Genomic DNA, 19263 nt, shown 5'->3' with positions numbered 1-19263 from the left:
TTGAAGATCAAATCAATGAAATAAATCGAGAAGACAAGTTTATAGAAAAAAGTCAAAAGAAATGAACAAAGCCTTAAAGAAATATGGAACTACGTGAAAAGACCAAATCTATGTTTAATCAGTGTACCTGAAAGTGATGGGGAGAATAAAATCAAGTTGGAAAACACTCTTCAGGATACTATACAAGAGAACTTCCCCAATATAGCAAGGGAGACCAACATTCAAATCCAGGAAATACAGAGAACACCACAAAGATTCTCCTTGAGAAGAGCAACCCCAAGACACATAATCATCAAATTTACCAAGGGTGAAATGAAGGAAAAATGCTAAAGACAGATAGAGAGAAAGGTTGGATTACCCACAAAGGGAAGCCCATCAGACTCACAGTAGATCTCTTTGCAGAAACTCTACAAGCCAGAAGAGAGTGGGGGCCAATATTCAATATTCTTAAACAAAAGAATTTTCAACCCAGAATTTCATATCCAGCCAAACTAAGCTTCATCCTGCAAAGGAGAAAAAGATCTTTTATGGACAAAAAACTGCTGAGAGATTTTGTCACCACCAGGCCTACCTAACAATAGCTCTTGAAGGAAGCACTAAACATGGAAAGGACCAATCAGTACCAGCCACTGTTATAACATACCAAATTGTAAAGACCATCAACACTATGAAGAAACTACATCAACTAACAGGCAAAACAATCAGCTAACATCATAATGGCCTGATCAAATTTACACATAACAATATTTACCTTACATGTATATGGGCTAAATGCCCCAATTAAAAGACACAGACTGGCAAATTGAATAAAGAGTCAAGACCCATTGGTGTGCTGTATTCAGGAGACCCATCTCACATGCAAAGACACACATAGGCTCAAAATAAAGGGATGAAGAAAGATTTACAAGCCAATGGAGAGGAAAAAAAAAGCAGGGTTGCAATTCTAGACTCTGATAAAATTGACTTTAAAACAACAAAAAGCAAAACAAAGAAGATCATTATATAACAGTAAAGGGATCAATGTAATAAGAAGAGCTAACTATGCCAAAAATATATGCATCCAATACAAGAGCACTCAGATACATAAAACAAGTTATTAACGGCCTACAAAGAGAATTAGACTACCACAAAATAATAGTGGGAGATTTTAACACTCCACTGTCAATATTAGAGCAATGAGACAGAAAATTAACAAGGATATCCAGGAACTGAACTCTGATCTGGGGATAGTGTTGAATCTATAAACTACTTTGGGCAGTATGGCCATTTTCACCATATTGATTCTTCCTAACCATGAGCATGGAATTTTTAAAAATCTCTTTGTGTCCTCTCTTATTTCCTTGAGCAGTGGTTTGTAGTTCTCCTTGAAGAGTTCCTTCATGTCCTTTGTTAGCTGTATTCTTGGGTATTTTATTCTCTGCAGCAATTGTGACTTGGAATTCTCTCATGATTTGACTCTCTGTTTGTCTGTTACTGGTGTATAGGAATACTTGTGATTTCTGCACATTGGTTTTGTCTCCGGAGACTTTCGTGAAGTTGCTTATCAGCTTAACGAGGTTATGGGCTGAAACAATGGGGTCTTCTAAATATACAATCATGTCGTCTGCAAATAGAGACAATTTGACTTCCTCTTTTTCTAATTGAATACCTTTATTTCTTTTTCTCGCCTAATTGCTCTGGCTAGAACTTCCAATTCTATGTTGAATATGAATGGTGAGAGATGGCACCCATGTCTAGTGCCAGTTTTCAAAGGGAATGCTTCCAGTTTTTGCTCATTCTATATGATATTGTCTGTGGGTTTGTCATAGATAGCTTTTACTATTTTGAGATAAGTTCTGTCAATACCTAGTTTATTGAGAGTTTTTAGCATAAAGAGCTGTTGAATTTTGTCAAAGGCTTTCTCTGCATCTATTGAGATAATCGTGTGGTTTTTGTCTTTGGTTCTGTTTCTTTGATGGATTACATTAATAGATTTGCATATGTTGAACCAGAATTGCATCCCCAGGATGAAGCCTACTTGATTGTGATGGATAAGCCTTTTGATGTGCTGTTGCATTTTGGTTTGCCAATATTTTATTGAAGTTTTTTTTTTTTTTTTTTTTTTTTTTTTTTGAGATGGAGTTTCGCTCTTGTTACCCAGGCTGGAGTGCAATGGCGTGATCTCGGCTCACCGCAACCTCCGCCTCCTGGGTTCAGGCAATTCTCCTGCCTCAGCCTCCTGAGTAGCTTGGATTACAGGCATATGCCACCATGCCCAGCTACTTTTTTTTTGTATTTTTAGTAGAGACGGGGTTTCACCATGTTGACCAGGATGGTCTCGATCTCTTGACCTTGTGATCCACCCGCCTCGGCCTCCCAAAGTGCTGGGATTACAGGCTAGAGCCACCGCGCCCGGCCGAAGATTTTTGCATCAATATTCATCGTGGATATTGGCTTTTTAAATTATGTCTCTGCCAGGTTTTGGTATCAGGATTCTGTTGGTCTCATACAATGAATTAGGGAGGGTTTCCTCTTTTTGTACTGTTTGAAGTTGTTTCAGAATGAATTGTACCAGCTCTTCTTTGTAAGTCTGATAGAATTTGGTTATGAACCCATGTGGATCTGGACTTTTCTTGGTTGGTAGGCTATTAACTGCTGCCTCAACTTCAGACCTCTTTATTAGTAAACTCAGGGATTCATCTTCTTCTGGGTTTAGACTTGGAGGGCATAAGTGTCCAGGAATTTATCAGTTTCTTCTAGATTTACTGGTTTATGTGTTTAAAGTTTTTTGTAGTAATCTCTGATGGTAGTTTGTATTTCTGTGAAACTCCTTTATTATTTTTTATTGCATCTATTCGATTTTCTCTCTTCTCTTTTTTGTTAGTCTGGCTAGCAGTCTATCTATTTTGTTGATCCTTTCAAAAAATAGCTCCTAGATTTACTGATCTTTTGAAGTGTGTTTTCTGTCTCTATCTCCTTCAGTTCTGCTTTGATCTTAGTTATTTCTTGTTTTCTGCTAGCTTTTGAATTTGTTTGATCTTCTTTCTCTAGTTCTTTTAATTTTGGTAATAGAGTGTTGATTTTCACTCTTTCCTCGCTTCTCATGTGGGCATTTAATGCTATAAATTTTCCTCTAGACACTGCTTTAAATGTGTCCCAGAGATCCTGGTACATTTTGTCTTCATTCTCATTGGTTTTGAAGAACATCTTTATTTCTGCTTTCATTTCATTATTTATCTAATAGTCATTCAGGAGCAGATTGTCCAGTTTTCATGTAATTGTGCAGTTTCATGAGGTTCTAATTTGATTGCACTGTGGTCTGAGAGACTGGTTGTTTATGTTCTTTTGCATTTGCTGAGGAGTGATTTACTTCCAATTATGTTGTCAATTTTAGAGTCAGTGCAATGTGGTGCTGAGAAGGATGTGTATTCTGTGGTTTTGGGGTGTAGAGTTCTGTAGATGTCTATTAGGTCTGTTTGGTCCAGATCTGCATTCAGGTCCTGGATATTCTCATTAATTTTCTGTCTCATTGATCTATCTAACATTGACAGTGGAGTGTTAAAGTCTCCCATTATTATTGTGTGGGAGTTTAAGTCTCTTTATAGGTCATTAAGAACTTGCTTTATGTATCTGTGTGGTCCTGTATTGGGTACATATGTGTGTAGAGTAGATAGCTCTTCTTGTTGCCTTGATCCCTTTACCATTATGTAATGCCTTTCTTTGTCTCTTTTGAGCTTTTTTGGTTTAACGTCCATTTTATCAGAGACTAGGATTGCAACCACTGCTTTTTTTTTCTCTCTCTCCATTTGTTTGGTAAATCTTCCTCCATTTCTTTATTTTGAGTCTATGAGTGTCTTTGAATGTGAGATGGGTCTCCTAAATACAGTACACCAATGGATCTTCTACTTTTTACTCAATTTACCAGTCTGTGTCTTTTGATTGGGGCATTTAGGCCCCAATTTAAGGTTAATATTGTTTTGTGTGAAGTTTTCATACTAGCTCATTGTTTTTTCCATTAGTTGATGCAATTTCTTTATTGTTTTAATGGTTACCATGTGGTGCATTTTGTAGTGGCTGGTACTTGTTTTTCCTTGCCATGTTTAGTGCTTTCCTTCAGGAGCTCTTTTAGGCAGGGTTTGTGGTGATGAAATCTCTCAGCAATTGCCTGTCCATCAAGGATTTTATTTCTCCTTCATTTATGAAGCTTAATTTGAGTGGATATGAAATTCTGGGTTGAAAGTTATTTTCTTTAAGGATGTTGAATATTGCCCCCCACTCTCTTCTAGCTTGTAGGGTTTCTGCCAAGAGATCTGCTGTGAGTCTGATGGGCTTCCCTTTGTGGGTGACCAAACCTTTCTCTCTGGGTGTCCTTAGCATTTTTTTCTTCATTTCAACCCTGGTGAATCTGACAATTGTGTGTCTTGGGGTTGCTCTTCTTGAGTAGTGTCTTTGTGTTGGTTTCTGTATTTCCTGGATTTTGGATGTTGGCCTGCCTTGCTAGCTTGGGAAAGTTCTCCTGGATAATATCCTGAAGAGTGTTTTCCAGCTTGGATTCATTCTCCCCATCACATTCAGGTACACCAATCAAATCTAGATTAGATTTCTTTTTACATAATCTCATATTTCTTGGAGGCTTTGTCATTTCTTTTCACTTTTTTAAAATCTAATCTTGCCTTCTTGTTTTATTTCATTGAATTCATCTTCAATCTCTTATATCCTTTCTTCAGCCCTATAGCTTTGGCTATAGAAGCTTGTGTATGCTCACGATGTTCTTGTGCTGTGTTTTCCACCTCCATCAAGTTTTTTATATTCTTCTCTATACTGATTATTCTAGTTAGTATTTCATCTAACCTTTTCTCAGAGTTCTTAGTTTCTTTGCACTGGGTTGGAAGATATTCCTTTAGCTCAGAGAAGTTTGGATTACCCACTTTCTGAAGCCTGCTTCTGTGAATTTGTCAAACTCATTTTCCGTCCAGTTTTGTTCCCTTGCTGGTGAGAAGTTGTGATCCCTTGGAGGGGGAGTGACATTCTGGTTTTTGGTGTTTTCATCTTTTTTGCGTTGGTTTCTTCCAATTTTTATGAATTTATCTATCTTTGGTCTTTGAAGTTGGTGACTTTCAGATGGGGTCTCTGGGTGGATGTATTTTTTGTTGATGTCAAGCCTATTTCTTTCTATTTTTTATTTTCCTTCCTATAAGACAGGCCCTTCTGCTGCAGGATTGCTGGAGGTCCACTTCAGACCCTGCTTGCCTGGAAATCCCCTGCAAGTGCTGCAAAACAGCAAGGATTTCAGCCTGTTTTTTCTTCTGGTAGCTTTGTTCCAGAAAAGTACCTGCCAGATGTCAGCCAGAGCTGTCCTGTATGAAGTGACTCTTTGGATATGCAGGGTTCAGGGAGACACTTGAGGAGGCAGTCTGTCCCTTTTCATTGCTCAAATGTCATGCTTGGATCTCCATTGCTCCCTTCAGAGTTGCTGGGCAGGGATGTTTAAGTCTGCTGCAGTGGATCTCACAACCACTCCTTTTCCTATGTGCTCTGTCCCAGGAAGGTGTGGCTTTATTTATAAGTTCCTGACAGGTTGTTGCCTTTTTTTCAGCGATGCCCTGCACAGTGAGGAGGGAGTCTAGTCACAGTCTGCCTGCAGAGGCATTCTTGAGCTCCTGCAGGCTCTCTCCAGCTGCTGTGTAAACTTCTTTGCACTTTTGTTTACACAGGTAAGGTTAGAGCTGCCTTTGTAATGGCAGATGCCCCTCAACCCACGGAGCTTGACAGTCCAGGGTCAAATTCAAACTGTTGTGCTAGATGCAAAAATCTCAAGCCAGTGGGATTCACTTTGCTGGTCTCCATGGGGGTGGAACCCACTGATCCAGATCACCTGGCTCCTCACTTTCAGCCCCTTTCTCTCAGGGGTATGGGTGTCTCTGTCTCTCAGGCACTCCAGGTGCCAGTCAAAACCACTGCTCAGATTTGCCCTGGAAACCTGTGGCACCTGTTGGTATGTGGGGTCTCTTGGTCTGTGGTCTGCAAAGACTGCAGGAGAAGTGCAGCATCTGAACAGAAGCTCTGGAGTGGCAGAAAACGTCCCTGATGGTTTCTGCTGTGTAGGAGGGAGTGCGCCCTGGCCCATTGCACTTCCTGGATGAGGCGGCATCCCACACTGCCTTGGTTTGCCCTTCTTGTTATATACCCACTGTCCAACCAGTCCCACTGAGATGAACCTGGTAGCTCAGTTGGAAATGCAGATATCACTCAGCTTCTATGTCACTCTTGCTGGGAACTGTGTTCTGGAGCCATTCCTATTCAGCCATCTTGGTGGAAGTCCGAGATTGGCTTTTTCATTTAGAGGCAAATATCTCCCCTGTGTACAAGTGTAATTGACACAAGTAAATTGTGTGCCATAATGATAACCACTCATAGTTCAATTTAATTACTGCAGAGAAATTTTCTGACCCAAATGACAAATCACTATGGATAGCTTCTGATGAATTAAAATGGCAATATAAATAGACCCAAGAAATTGGACTTAGGAATAGTTTCAGTGAGGTAGATCTTAGGAAATTCAGGAAATTCAGGTGATTATAGAAAAAGCAGAATGTCGAGTCCTGATGCTACCAGGTATTCACTTGCTTCATCCATTTTTCTCTCTTGGTTTCTCTAAGTTTCTCTCTTTCTTGGTTTCTCTTTCCCTTATTTGGTCACTAATAAGTTTTCACACAATCTACGTAAGATAATGTTTTCCAAAAGTCTGTGCTGTCCTTTAGGTAATGCTCTACTTTCCTATTTTCAAAATTCCACCTCTCCTAATACAGCAGATTTAGGAAATGAATATGTGCCTTTTCTATTGCTTCAATGTCCACTCACTATTTCATAAACTATTTTCTTACATTAACTGTTCTCTACTGTGTGGTCCCCTGATAGCTAATGCCTATAAGCTGCTTATGCACTGTGGTGTTTTTTTCTTATACAATTACATAATCTTGAGTGGCCTGGTTAACCAGCTTTCCCCCAGGGGTGACATTTTACCTGCAGCCTAATTCACATCATAGATGAGCCTTAGACACTGTCTGAGGCTCAAGCACTTTATTTTGCCAGTGCTCTTGCAAGACAGTTAATGGGAGCAGATTCCTGCTTTCTTTCCACTTTTTTTTCTGCTTGTCACAACACTTTCCAACTGACCCCTGATGCTCTGGCCTCTTCTTTTCCTTCCACATGTACCCATGCTGTGGTCCAAGACCTTTTCATGGGGTTCGTTTCAGCAACTACAGGTCGCCATAGCAGCCTGGGGGCTCCCCATTCTGGAAGTTAAGCAGGGACAGGCCTTGCTGTGGCTTGTATGAAGGACTGCCCAGGGAGACCAGGGGCTGGAGGCTTTTTGCCTCCAGCTCCCTTTCCACTTTCCCCTGATTAACACATTGCTTCTCAACCACCTGTTTACTTCCTGGCCTCCTGTTTCCCATCCACTTTCATCCCCACTGTGGTTCTGAACCTCCCCATGGGCTGCCTAGGCAGCCCCTGAACACCATAGCAGTCTGAGATTCAGAGAGTGGTTGAGAACTGTTGTAACAAGGGGGAAAAACAAGAAAACTGCAGGATGTCAAAAGCCTGTAGGCCTGGTCTTTTAACAAGGTCTCCCATGCAAGCACCAACCAGGCCTGAACTTAGCTTCCAGGCTGGGGAACCCTCAGGCTGCTATGGCAACTGGGCCCTGCCAGAACAAACCCCCAAGAGGAACTCACAGGTCAAGGAGGGACACAAATGGGAACAAAAGTGGAAGTCAGAGAGTTAGAGGACACTTGGGAAAAGTTGCCAAATTTGGGGGAAAATGTGAGGTGGTCTGGAGGCCAAAGAACTCCAGCTACAGAACTCCTCAGGCAATCCATTATGTAAACCCCAGCCATGACCTACTCTTCACAGCTTCTGTGCTGGGGCATGCTGAGGCTGCTATCCTGACTGAAGCCACCCAGGATGATCCCCAACAGGAAGATTCCAGTCTGTGTTTGGGGCACAGGTGAGCAGGAAATGGTGTCCAGAGAGTCTGGGGGCAGTTAATAAGTGTTACAACAAGTAGGGTAAACTGGAAAAAGAGCAGAAAGCCAAAAGCCTCCAGTCTCAGGCTCCCCAGGTGGTATACCCCATCTAAGGCTGTCCACTGGTCTTAGCTTCTGAGCCAAGGCACCCTCAGGCTGCTATTGCTCACAACGCCTGGCAGTACAACCCCCCAAAAAGAGGTCCTGAGCACCGGGGAGAACTCCAGCAGCAGGAGGGTTGGACTTCGAACTTAGGCCCACTTGTCCTAAAGTTTCCCAACTGCCTGCTGACTCACTGTCTCCCCTTTTCTCATTGCCTACATCCCTGCTGAGGCCCAGGACCTCCCCAGGTGGGTTTGTCTCAGCAGCCCTATAGTGCCATAGCAGTGCGAGGATGTCAAAGCCCTGAAACTAAGCAGGGTCAGGCCTAGCTGGTTCTTAAATGTGTGGGACTGCATGCAAAGACCAGGAGCTGGAGGTTTTGCCTTTTTGCCTTCTTCAAGCTTTCCCCCACTTGTCCCAGTGCTTCCCAACTGCTCCTTGACTCTCTGTTTCCCATTTCCCACTTGCCTATGCCCCTGCTGAAGCCTGGGAGCTCCTCATGTGTGTTTGTCTTGGCAGCCCACAGGTGCCGTATCAGCTCTAGGGTGCCACAGCCCAGAAGCTAAGCGGGGTTGGGGCTTGTTGTGGCTAGGATGGGGTACTGCCTAGGTAGATGGGAGCTGGAGGCTTCAGCTTTCTGATTCCTTCCCGCTCTCCACTGCTTGTCACAACTCTTCCTAAGTGCCTCCTGACACTCTGGCCTTCTATTTTACACTCCTGCCTACCTGTGCACATGCCAAAGACCAGGACCTTTCCGTCAAGGCAGTCCCCTGGCACCATAGCAGCCTGAAGGTGCCTCAGCCCAGAAGCTAAACAGGGTCATGCTTAACTAGAGCTCAGATAAGGGACCACCTGGGGAGGCCAGGAGCTGGAGGCTTTTGTCTAACCCTTGTTTGCATTTTACCCTGCTTTTCCCAATGCTTCCCAACTGTCCCCTGACTCACTGACCCACCATTTCCACCAAACTGTGGCACCACAGCAGCCTGGACATTCTTGTGGGAGTCTTTCATCAGTGCTTAGGTGCCATAGCACCCTCAGGGGACCTAGTGGGGAAGCTAAGGAAGGTAGAGTCTGGCTGGGTCTTGGATAGGGGGCTACCATGGGAGACCCAGGGTTGGAGGCTTTTTCCATCCTACTCCCTTTGTGCTCTCCCCTACTTGTTACAATGCTTCCCCAATACCCCTGACTCTGGCTTTCTTTTCCATCAGCTTGTAAGTCCATCATGGACTAGGACCTTCTTGTAAGTGTTCATTTCTAGACACCAGGTGCCATAGGAACCTGAGGATGCCCCAGCCTGTAAACAAAGCAGGGTTGAGCTTGACTGAGGCTTGGATGGAGGACCTCCTTGGGGGAAATGTTGCTGGAGGCTGTTGGCTTCTTGCACCCTCTCAGTATTTTGCTTGTTGCAGAGCTTCCCATCCACCTGCTAACTCTCTGAACTTCCCTTTCTAGCCTACATGCTGTCCCAAGAGGCCAGGGACCTTATCATTGGGGTCCATCATGGCAGCTACCAGGCACAATACCAGCCTGAGATTGCTCCAGCTCAGCTAAGCAAGATTGGGACTAGCTGCGCTTGAATGGTGGAATACCTGGGGAGAAAAGTTCCTGGAAACTTTTGGCTTCATGCTTTCTTCCCACTTTTTTCAGCTTATCACAACAGTTCCCAACAGTACCCTGACTCTGTGCCTCTTTTGGACTCAAGAACCACTGCTGTGGCCTGAAACCTCCCCATGGAGTCCATTTCAACAGATTCTGGGCACCACAGCACCTTGAGTGCTCCCCAGCCTGGAAGCTGAGCAGGGTCAGGCCTTGTTGCAGCATGTATGAAGGACCACCTGGAGAGATAAAGGGCTGGAGGCTTTCATTTTCCAGCTCCTTTTCCACTTTGGCTTGCCACAATGCTTCCCAACAATCCCCTAACTTCCTGGCTTCGTGTTTTCCACCTGCCTTCACCCCTGCTGTGGTTATGGACCTCCCCATGGGACTCAGTATAGGCAATTCCCAAACACCATAGCAGTGTGAGAGCCAGAGGGCTGTTGAGAACTGTTGAGACAATGGGGAAAGCGGGAAAAGTACAGGAAACCAAAAACCTTTAGGTCCTGCCTTTCCATGCGGTCCCCTATCCGTGCTCCAGCCAAGCTCATACCTGCTTAGCTTCTGGGTTGAGGCACCCTCAGGCTGCTGAGGCGACTGGGGTCTGCCAGAATGGACACCTATGGGGAAGTCTCAGGACTAGGGGGAGCAGGCAGGCAGAATAGTGGAGGTCAGAAATTCAAAAGGTGATTGGGAATGTTATACCTGTGTGAGTTTAAACAGAAGCACCACATACTGAGTTTGTTGAGAGTCCACCTTTATGCTGGCATCTGAGAGTCAGCTAGAGCTCAAACCTCTCGGCCAAGAACAAAGGGCAGTCAACATTTTATACCAGTTTAGGGTCAGGGGGTGGTAAGCAGATTATTATAGAAGCAGAAGGAGCAGGTTAGGGGAGAAAGAGGGCTTAACAAAAAGTTCAACTTAAAATTTTTGTTTGTTTGTTTGTTTGTTTTTTTGTTTTGTTTTGTTTTGTTTTTTTTACTCAGGAAGGGCCAGCGGGCTCAGAAAATTGGTTACAAAGATGCCAAGTGTCACAGACTGCAACCTTCTGAAACAGACTCCCCTACATAACTCAGGGTAGGCTCCATAGCTCAAGATGGGCAAAATGGCATTAACAGGATTGTATAAAATGTATTCATTATAGCCAAGTTCAAACTAGGGTATTTCATTTCCCACTGATGTTTTGTCAGAATCAAATCATGGATTCCTCAGTGGTATCCAAGGGATAACAGTGGGTTCTGAGAAACATGAGGCTAACAGAGGCTATACACCGTTTGATGAATTTTAGGAGCCAATTTAATGTACATAGCCCAAAAGTTAGACCAAAAGAAGGAGGACTAGGGGGCCTGCCAACCAGGTGATTAGAGTGGTGAGCCAGAGCTTCCAATTAAACAATCCCTGATACCAGAGAGTATTACTTTCTCACTCTCTGCAGCATTTGTCTATGTTTCCCCTGACTTTCTGGAGGGTGTCTCTAATGACTCCAGACTTGTTGACTGAAACAACAGCTTTCCCCCAAGGCAGCACAGAGTCATCCTTGGGACATAAATAACAGCTCTAAGCCTCAGCAGTTTTGAAGGGCCATCTCAGCCAGAGAGTCCAATTGGTCATCTAACTTGTCTATAGCATACTGAATCCCTTCTAGATCAGTCAATACATTGGAAGATGGACACTAGTCCAGTTTCTCCTTGAATTAGAGCTGCAGTTCTCAGGGTGGTGGAACTTGCTACACCAAGTCCCACCAAGAGGGGTAAAAATAGTGGGGCCACACATCTGAACCTGGAGTATAGTTCTGGTGGGGCGAGGAGGTGTTGTCGTCCTGGTCTGCTCTATACATAGACTTGGGAAAGCACATGGACTAAGACACACAGTTCAGGACTTGCTTCTGGAGCAGTTTCATTTATGCAGCTGGTAAGATCGAAGGTGCAGGCCAACCAAGTGTCATTGGGAGCTCTATAGGATAATGAAGAATTCATAACAGTGAGTAAAGGCTTGTTACATGTGGTTTGAAATAGAGAGGCAGACACGTTATATTTAAAACTGATTAAGCAGGAAGCATTTCCAGCAATATCATCCAGAGAGAGTGAACGGGAAGGCCTATTGCAAGGAGGGAACTCAAGTGAAATAGGCTTTTCTACCCCTACTCCTATGTAGTATGGGGGTTTTACCTTTAGACATAACCAACAGTCCTGGGCCAACTCAGGCTGGGTGGTATTTAGAAGCTTATGCATGTCAGCAAGGATGTTCATCAAGCTAGGGGCTAAATACGGCTCAGGCTCAAGCCCGGAGACTGCTGGGACAGGCTGGTTGAAAGTTTTAAACTGGGTATGGGGCTGAAACATAGGGTCTTCTAAGTCTGCTATGGGGCCAATAGGGTTTGGCACTCTCCAGTACATGAGAATTTTCTTTTGGATTACCAGTAAAGTTCCTGGATCTCATCCAGTTACATCTAGTCTGAGTCCCCAGGTCATTCCCGTGGTCCAGTAGAAAGCAGAAGGATTGTGGATAGTCAAGTTCAGGGGATTACTGGATTTCATTGAGCATGTGTTACAATGGGCAGCATGAGCTAAGGAGAAGATATTTCTGCCCCTCCCCCCAATAGGTGGCTAGAGTTACACAGGACCAATATGGGCAAAAATATTCATCTGCTTGCTGGTAATTTACAACTGAGGGGTTTCCTGAACCTAGGTAAAAGTTAATTGACTGAAGTTCCTTCTCTGCTTTAACAGATCTTCCCCATCCCGGGAAAGGCACCCAGAGTGACCCCTCCCCACCATCAGGCACTGACACAAGGGCTAGCCTCTGGGAATAGGGCACACAGATCAACTTGGAGGATTAACTCTGCATAGGACAGTGTCCCCTTCCAAGTAGTATTACTAACCACTTGTCTTGTTAGGAAAGAAGTAATGAGGAAAGAATAGGTGTGTTCCTCAGGGGCCTGGGGTTAGCACGTGGTGACAGGAGTAACAAAGAGGTAGAAGAAAAAACAAACAGTGAGGGTTACTTGGGATTTTTCACTCTTTTTAAGAACAGGCTGAAAGGAGTGGGTCCTGGCTCAGGGACCCATGTTGCTTGTTGAGTCTTGGTGGCAGGCTTTCCACAGAGCAGTGGATCCAGGCTGGAATACTGTCAACCTTTAAGGTGGTGGGAGTTGTCAGGATCACGGTGTAAGGTCCCTTCCAAGATGGGGTAAGTCTTTCCTTCTGGAACTTTTGGACATATACGAGGTCTCCTGGGTGGAAGGGATAATCAGATGATGGTGGGTTAGGAGCAGGGGTTGAGTTTGTTTCTCAAACAAGTGACTGGATAGAGTCTTGTACCTGTTGGAGAGACTGTAAGTACTGTAACAGGTTAGCACTAGAGATTTCCACCAAATGAACATCCTTTAACTTTGGTAAAATAGAGGGTGCTCTGCCAAACATAATTTTATATTGAGTGAATCCTGCCTTATAAGGGGAGCATCTGGTTCTAAGGAGCATGAAAGGAAGGAGGTTTGTCCAACTTCCACCGATTTCTAGAACAAGTTTTGTAAGAGTGTCTTTTAAAGTTTGGTTCATGCATTCCATCTGTCCAGAGCTCTGGGGCCTGTAGGCACAATGTAGTTTCCATTTGACATTTAGTGCTCTACTGACCACCTGAGTGATGGACGTGGTGAAGGCCAGACCATTGTCTGACCCAGTGGCAGCTCACAGCTGATACTGGGGAATGATTTCATTTAATAAAATTTTTATTACTGTAGAGGCAGTTTAATTTCAAGTGGCAAATGTCTCGGTTCATCTAGAAAAAGTCTCTACCATTACCAGGAGATACTTATATCCAGCCCAGTGTGGTTATATTTTTGTAAAGTCTACTTCCCAGCACTCTCCTGGGCTGCACTTCCGGAGGCAGTGGCCCAGTTCAGGTTTTGGACATTGCCTGGCATTTACTTGTGCACAGGCTGTGCAGCTGTTAGCTGCCTGTGCAGTCAAGTCTTGGAGGCGGGGAATTTTGAAGTGATCCTGTAGAAGTAGTGCCAACTTTGTTCCTCCTAGATGTGTGGTGGAATGAAGTTGGCCCACTAGAGCCCTCCCTAGAGGCTCAAGTAGAAAGATTCTTGAACCTGGGAGGATCCACCATCCATTTTGGGTTTTGGTGGCCTGAAGATCCAATGCTTGTCTTTCTTCCTATGGAGAATATGTTAGACAATCAGGCAGATCTGGCTGTGGGTAGGATATAACTGGCAACAAAGTCAGTGGGGTGGTAGGAAGTATGGCCATTTCTTGTGCTGCAGGGTCTGCTTTCTGATTTCCCCAGGAGATGATCATTTTGTTTCCCTGGTCCTTTGCAATGGATCACAGTGACTTCACAGGGAAGCTACACAGCCTCAAACAGGGCCAGAATTTCTTGTTTTTGATAGTTTTTCCTGCAGAAGTAAGTAGTCTCCTTTCCTGATGTATGGCCCCATGTATGTGCATGGTAGCAAAGGCATACTGTCTGTCAGTGTAGATGTTTACCTGCTTGTCTTTTGCACAATGAAGGACCTGAGTGAGGGCTATTAATTCAGCTTTTTGTGTATAGGTGCCAACTGGTAGTGCATGAGCCCAAATAGTATTGGTCTCAGTTGTGACAGCTGTGCCAGCCTTGCACATCCCCTGGTTGATGAATCTGCTTCCATTGGTAAACAAAGTGGCATTCACTTGTTTTAGAGTAGTGTCCTGCAAGTCTGGCCTGCTGGTTTCTGTGATCTCCAGTAATTTTTTGGCAATCATGGATGGGAGCAGAAAGGTCTGGGTCCGGGAGCAAAGTAGCTAGATTTAGGCACCATGCAGGATGGAAAGTTAGTCTGGGCTGGTCCAGTAGCAGGCTCTGGTACTGTAGGATTTGTGAGTTTGACATCCCTTTTCTTGAGGCACTTCTATGCAGAATTTCCACTGCATGGCATGCCGTAAGGGCTAGTTCTTGGCCCAGGGTTAACTTATCGGCTTCCTGGACCAAGCTTGCAGTAGCTTCTACTGCCTGCAGGTAGCTTGGCCAACCTGAGGCCATTGGGTCCAATCTTTTTGATAGATAGGCAACTGGTCATTGCCATGGTCCCAGGGTCTGGGTGAGGACCACCTTGGCTATGCCCTTGCTTTCATGGACAAACAGGTGGAAAGGTTTTGACACATCTAGGAGTGACAAAGCTGGTGCTTTAGTGAGAGCCTCTTTTAGGTTTTGAAAGGCTCGTTCCTCACTTTTACATTGTTGGTGGGAGTGTAAATTAATTCAACCATTGTGGAAGACAGTGTGGCGATTCCTCAATGACCTAAAAATAGAAATCTCATTTGACCCAGCAATCCCATTACTGGGTATATATCCAAAGGATTATAAATCATTCTACTATAAGAACACATGCACACAAATGTTCACTGCAGCACTGTTTACAATAGCAAAGACCTGGAACCAACCCAAATGCCCATCAATGATAGACTGGATAGGGAAAATGTGGTACACATACACCATGGAATATTATGCAGCCATCAAAAATGATGAGTTTGTGTCCTTTGTAGGGACATGGATGAATCTGGAAACCATCATTCTCAGCAAACTGACACAAGAGCAGAAAATCAAACACCGCATGTTCTCACTCATAGGAGGGTGTTGAACAATGAGAACACATGGACACAGGGAGGGGAGCACTATACACTGGGGTCCGTTGGGGGGAAATGGGGGAGGGATGGGGGTGGGGAGTTGGGAAGAGATAGCATGGGGAGAAATGACAGATACAGGTGAGGGGAAGGAAGGCAGCAAACCACACTGCCATGTGTGTACCTATGCAACAATCTTGCATGTCCTTCACATGTACCCCAAAACCTAAAATGCAAAATGCAATAAAAAAAAAGACTCATTCCTCAGTTTTAATCCAAACCAATTTCCCACTCCCACTGGTTGCAGTGTAGAAGGGCTTGGCAATTTCTGCAAACCCTGGAATCCAGAGGTGGCAGTATCCTGCATCCCCCAGGAATTCTCACATATGTTTTTTTCGTCGTGAGGGTTGAGATCTGCAAGAAAGCCAGTTTCTGAGCATTGGAAAGTTCCCACTTTCTCTGGGTGAGCTAGTCTCCTAAAGAAAATACCTTTTGGAGGTAGATTTGGGCCTTTTTTTCTGAGACTCGGTATCCAAGTCCTTGGAGAAGGCATAACAGGTCTTTCCTATGTTGTAGGCAATTGTCTACAACATTTTGTATGTTGCAGGCTGTTTTGTGGCTAGCAGTAGGTGATCTACATACTGGAGTAAGATACAGTCTGGATGACTGGCCCAAAAAGACATTAAGTCCCATTGGAGAGTGTCTCCAAAAGGATGGGAGAATTTTTGAAACCCTAGGGTATTCAGGTCCAAATGATCTGGGTAGTGTCTCCCAAGTTTAGATCTTTCCATTTGAAAGCAAAGATTGGCTGGCTGTTAAGGGCCAGAGAGATGGCAAAGAAAGCAACCTTTAAGTCCAAGACAGTGTATACTGTATGGTTTGGTGGGAGTAGGCTGAGGAGGGTGTGTGGATTTGTGACAGTCGGATGGACAATGACTCCCTTTGTTGACCTCCTGTAAATCCTAGACTGGCTGGTAGTTATTTGTGCCAGGCTTTTTTTACTAGCAGGAATGGAGTATTCTAGGCCAATTTGCATGGTCTTAAAATACCTGCCTGCAGTAGTTGCTGTGTTGGGGGACTTATGCCTTCTCTGGCTTTTTGGTTAATGGGGTATTGCTTTACTTGTGTCGGTACAGCCATGGCCAAAATTCTACAATTACAGGAGAATGGTGTTTTGCCAGTCCTGGGGGGTTTGATTCCTCCCAAACATGGGGATACTTGGCCTGCAATTCCAACATAAGGGAGTTGTTTTCCAAGGCTGCAGTTGGGGAGCTCAGAACCAGGAGATATTCCTCCAACAAGGGGGTTGTTAATAAAAGGTGGGTGATTAATGAGTCCTGGTTCTCTAAGGTCAAATGTATCTCTTGAGTTGAGAAAGAGATAGAGACTTGCAGTTTATGGAGTAAGTCTCTTCCCGTCAGGGGATATGGGCACTCTGGGACTACCAAAAAGGAATGAGTTACTTTTTAGTGGCCTAAGTTTACTTCTTGGGTTAGGGTAACTGGGCATTTACAAACTGTTCCTGTGGGTCCTTGAACTGCCACATTTGTATTGGTAATCTCACCCAAGGGTGATTTTATTTTTATTTTTATTTTTTTAATTGCATTTTAGGTTTTAGGGTACATGTGAAGAACATGCAAGATTGATGCATAGGTACACACGTGGCAGTGTGATTTGCTGCCTTCCTCCCCATCATCTATATCTGGCATTTCTCCCCATGCTATTTGCGCCCCAAATTTCCACCCCCCGCTGTCCCTCCCCTATTTCTCCCCAACAGACTCCAGTGTGTAGTGCTTCCCTCTCTCTGTCCACATGTTCTCATTGTTCAACACCCACCTATGAGTGAGAATATGCAGTGTTTGATTTTCTGCCCTTGTGTCAGTTTGCTGAGAATGATCATTTCCAGGTTCATCCATGTCCCTACAAAGGACACAAACTCATCATTTTTGACTGCTGCGTAATGTTCCATGGTGAATATGTGCCACATTTTCCCTGTCCAGTCTATCATCAATGAGCATTTGTGTTGGATCCAGGTCTTTGCTATTGTAAATTGTGCTGCAATGAACATTCGTGTGCATGTGTCCTCATAGCAGAATGATTTATAATCCTTTGGATATATACCCAGTAATAGAATTGCTGGGTCAAATGGAATTTCTATTTCTAGGTCCTTGGGGAACTGCCACACTGCCTTCCACAATGGTTGAACTAATTTGCACTCCCACCAACACTGTAAAAGTGTTCCTATTTCTCCACATCCTCTTTACCATCTGTTGTCTCCACACTTTTAATGATTGCCATTCTAACTGGTGTGAGGTGGTATCTCAATGTGGTTTTGATTTGCATTTCTCTAATGACCAGTGATGAGCATTTATTCATATGTTTGTTGGCCTCATGTATGTCTTCTTCTGTAAAGTGTCTGTTCATATTCTTTGCCTACTTCAGAATGGGGTTGTTTGTTTTTTTCTTGTAAATCTGTTTTAGTTCTTTGTAAATTCTGGATATCCGTCATTTATCAGATGGGTAAGTTCCAAAGACTTTTTCCAATTATTTTGGTTGCTGATTTATTCTAATGACTGTTTCTTTTGCTGTGCAGAAGCTGTGGAGTTTGATTAGGTCCCATTTGTCTATTTTGGGTTTTGTTGTCAATGCTTTTGGTGTTTTGGTTATGAAGTCCTTGCCTGCCTCTATGTCCCAAATGATTTTGCCTAGAATTTCTTCTAGGGTTTTTATGGTGTTAGGTCTGATGTTTAAGTCTTTGATCCATCTGGAGTTAATTTTAGTGTAAGGTGTCAGGAAGGGGTCTAGTTTCTGCTTTCTGCACATGGCTAGCCAGTTTTTCCAACACCATTTATTAAACAGGGAATTATTTCCCCATTGCTTGTTTTTGTCAGGTTTGTCGAAGATTGAATGGTTGTAGATATGTTGTGTTGCCTCCGAGGACTCTGTTCTGTTCCATTGGTCTATATCTCTGTTTTGGTACCAGTACCATGCCGTTTTAATTACTGTAGCCTTGTAGTGTATTTTGAAGTCTGGTAGTGTGATGCTTCCCGCTTTGTTCTTTTTGCTTAGAATTGACTTGGCTATGAGGGCTTTCTTTTGGTCCCATATGAAGTTTAAGGTGTTTTTTTCCAGTTCTGTGAAGGTAATTGGTAGCTTGATGGGAATAGTGCTGAATCTGTAAATTACTTTGGGCAGTATGGCCGTTTTCACGATATTGATTCTTCCTAACCATGAACATGAAATGTTTCTCCATCTGTGTCCTCTCTCATTTCATTGAGCAGTGGTTTGTAGTTCTCCTTGAAGAGGTCCTTTACGTTTTCTTTTAGTTATATTCCTAGATATTTTATTCTCTTAGTAGCAATTGTGAATGGCAGTTCGTTCTTGATTTGGCTCTCTTTAAGTCTGTTATTGGTGTATAGGAATGCTTGTGATTTTTGTACATTGATTTTGTATCCTGAGACTTTGCTGAAGTTGTTTATCAGTTTCAGGAGATTTTGGGCTGAGACAATGGGGTCTTCTAGATATACAATCATGTTGTCTGCAAATAGAGACAATTTGATTTCTTCCTTTCCTATTTGAATACACTCTATTTCTTTTTCTTGCCTGATTGCTCTAGCTAGAACTTCCAGTACTATATTGAATAGGAGTGGTGAGAGAGGGCATCCTTATATAGTGCCTGATTTCAAGGGAATGTTTCCAGGTTTTGTCCATTCAGTATGATATTGGCTGCTGGTTTGTCATAGATAGCTTTTATTATTTTGAGATATGTTGCTTCAATACCTAGTTTATTGAGGGTTTTTAGCATAAAGGGCTGTTGAATTTTGTCAAAGGCCTTCTCTGCATCAATTGAGATAATCATGTGGTTTTTGTCTTTGGTTCTGTTTATGTGGTGAATTACGTTTATAGATCTGTGTATGTTAAACAAGCCTTGCATCCCCGGGATGAATCCTACGTGA

Source organism: Saimiri boliviensis, chromosome 3, assembly GCF_048565385.1.
Source record: "Saimiri boliviensis isolate mSaiBol1 chromosome 3, mSaiBol1.pri, whole genome shotgun sequence".
NCBI classification, from domain to species: domain Eukaryota; kingdom Metazoa; phylum Chordata; class Mammalia; order Primates; family Cebidae; genus Saimiri; species Saimiri boliviensis.
This window is presented reverse-complemented; position numbering follows the sequence as displayed.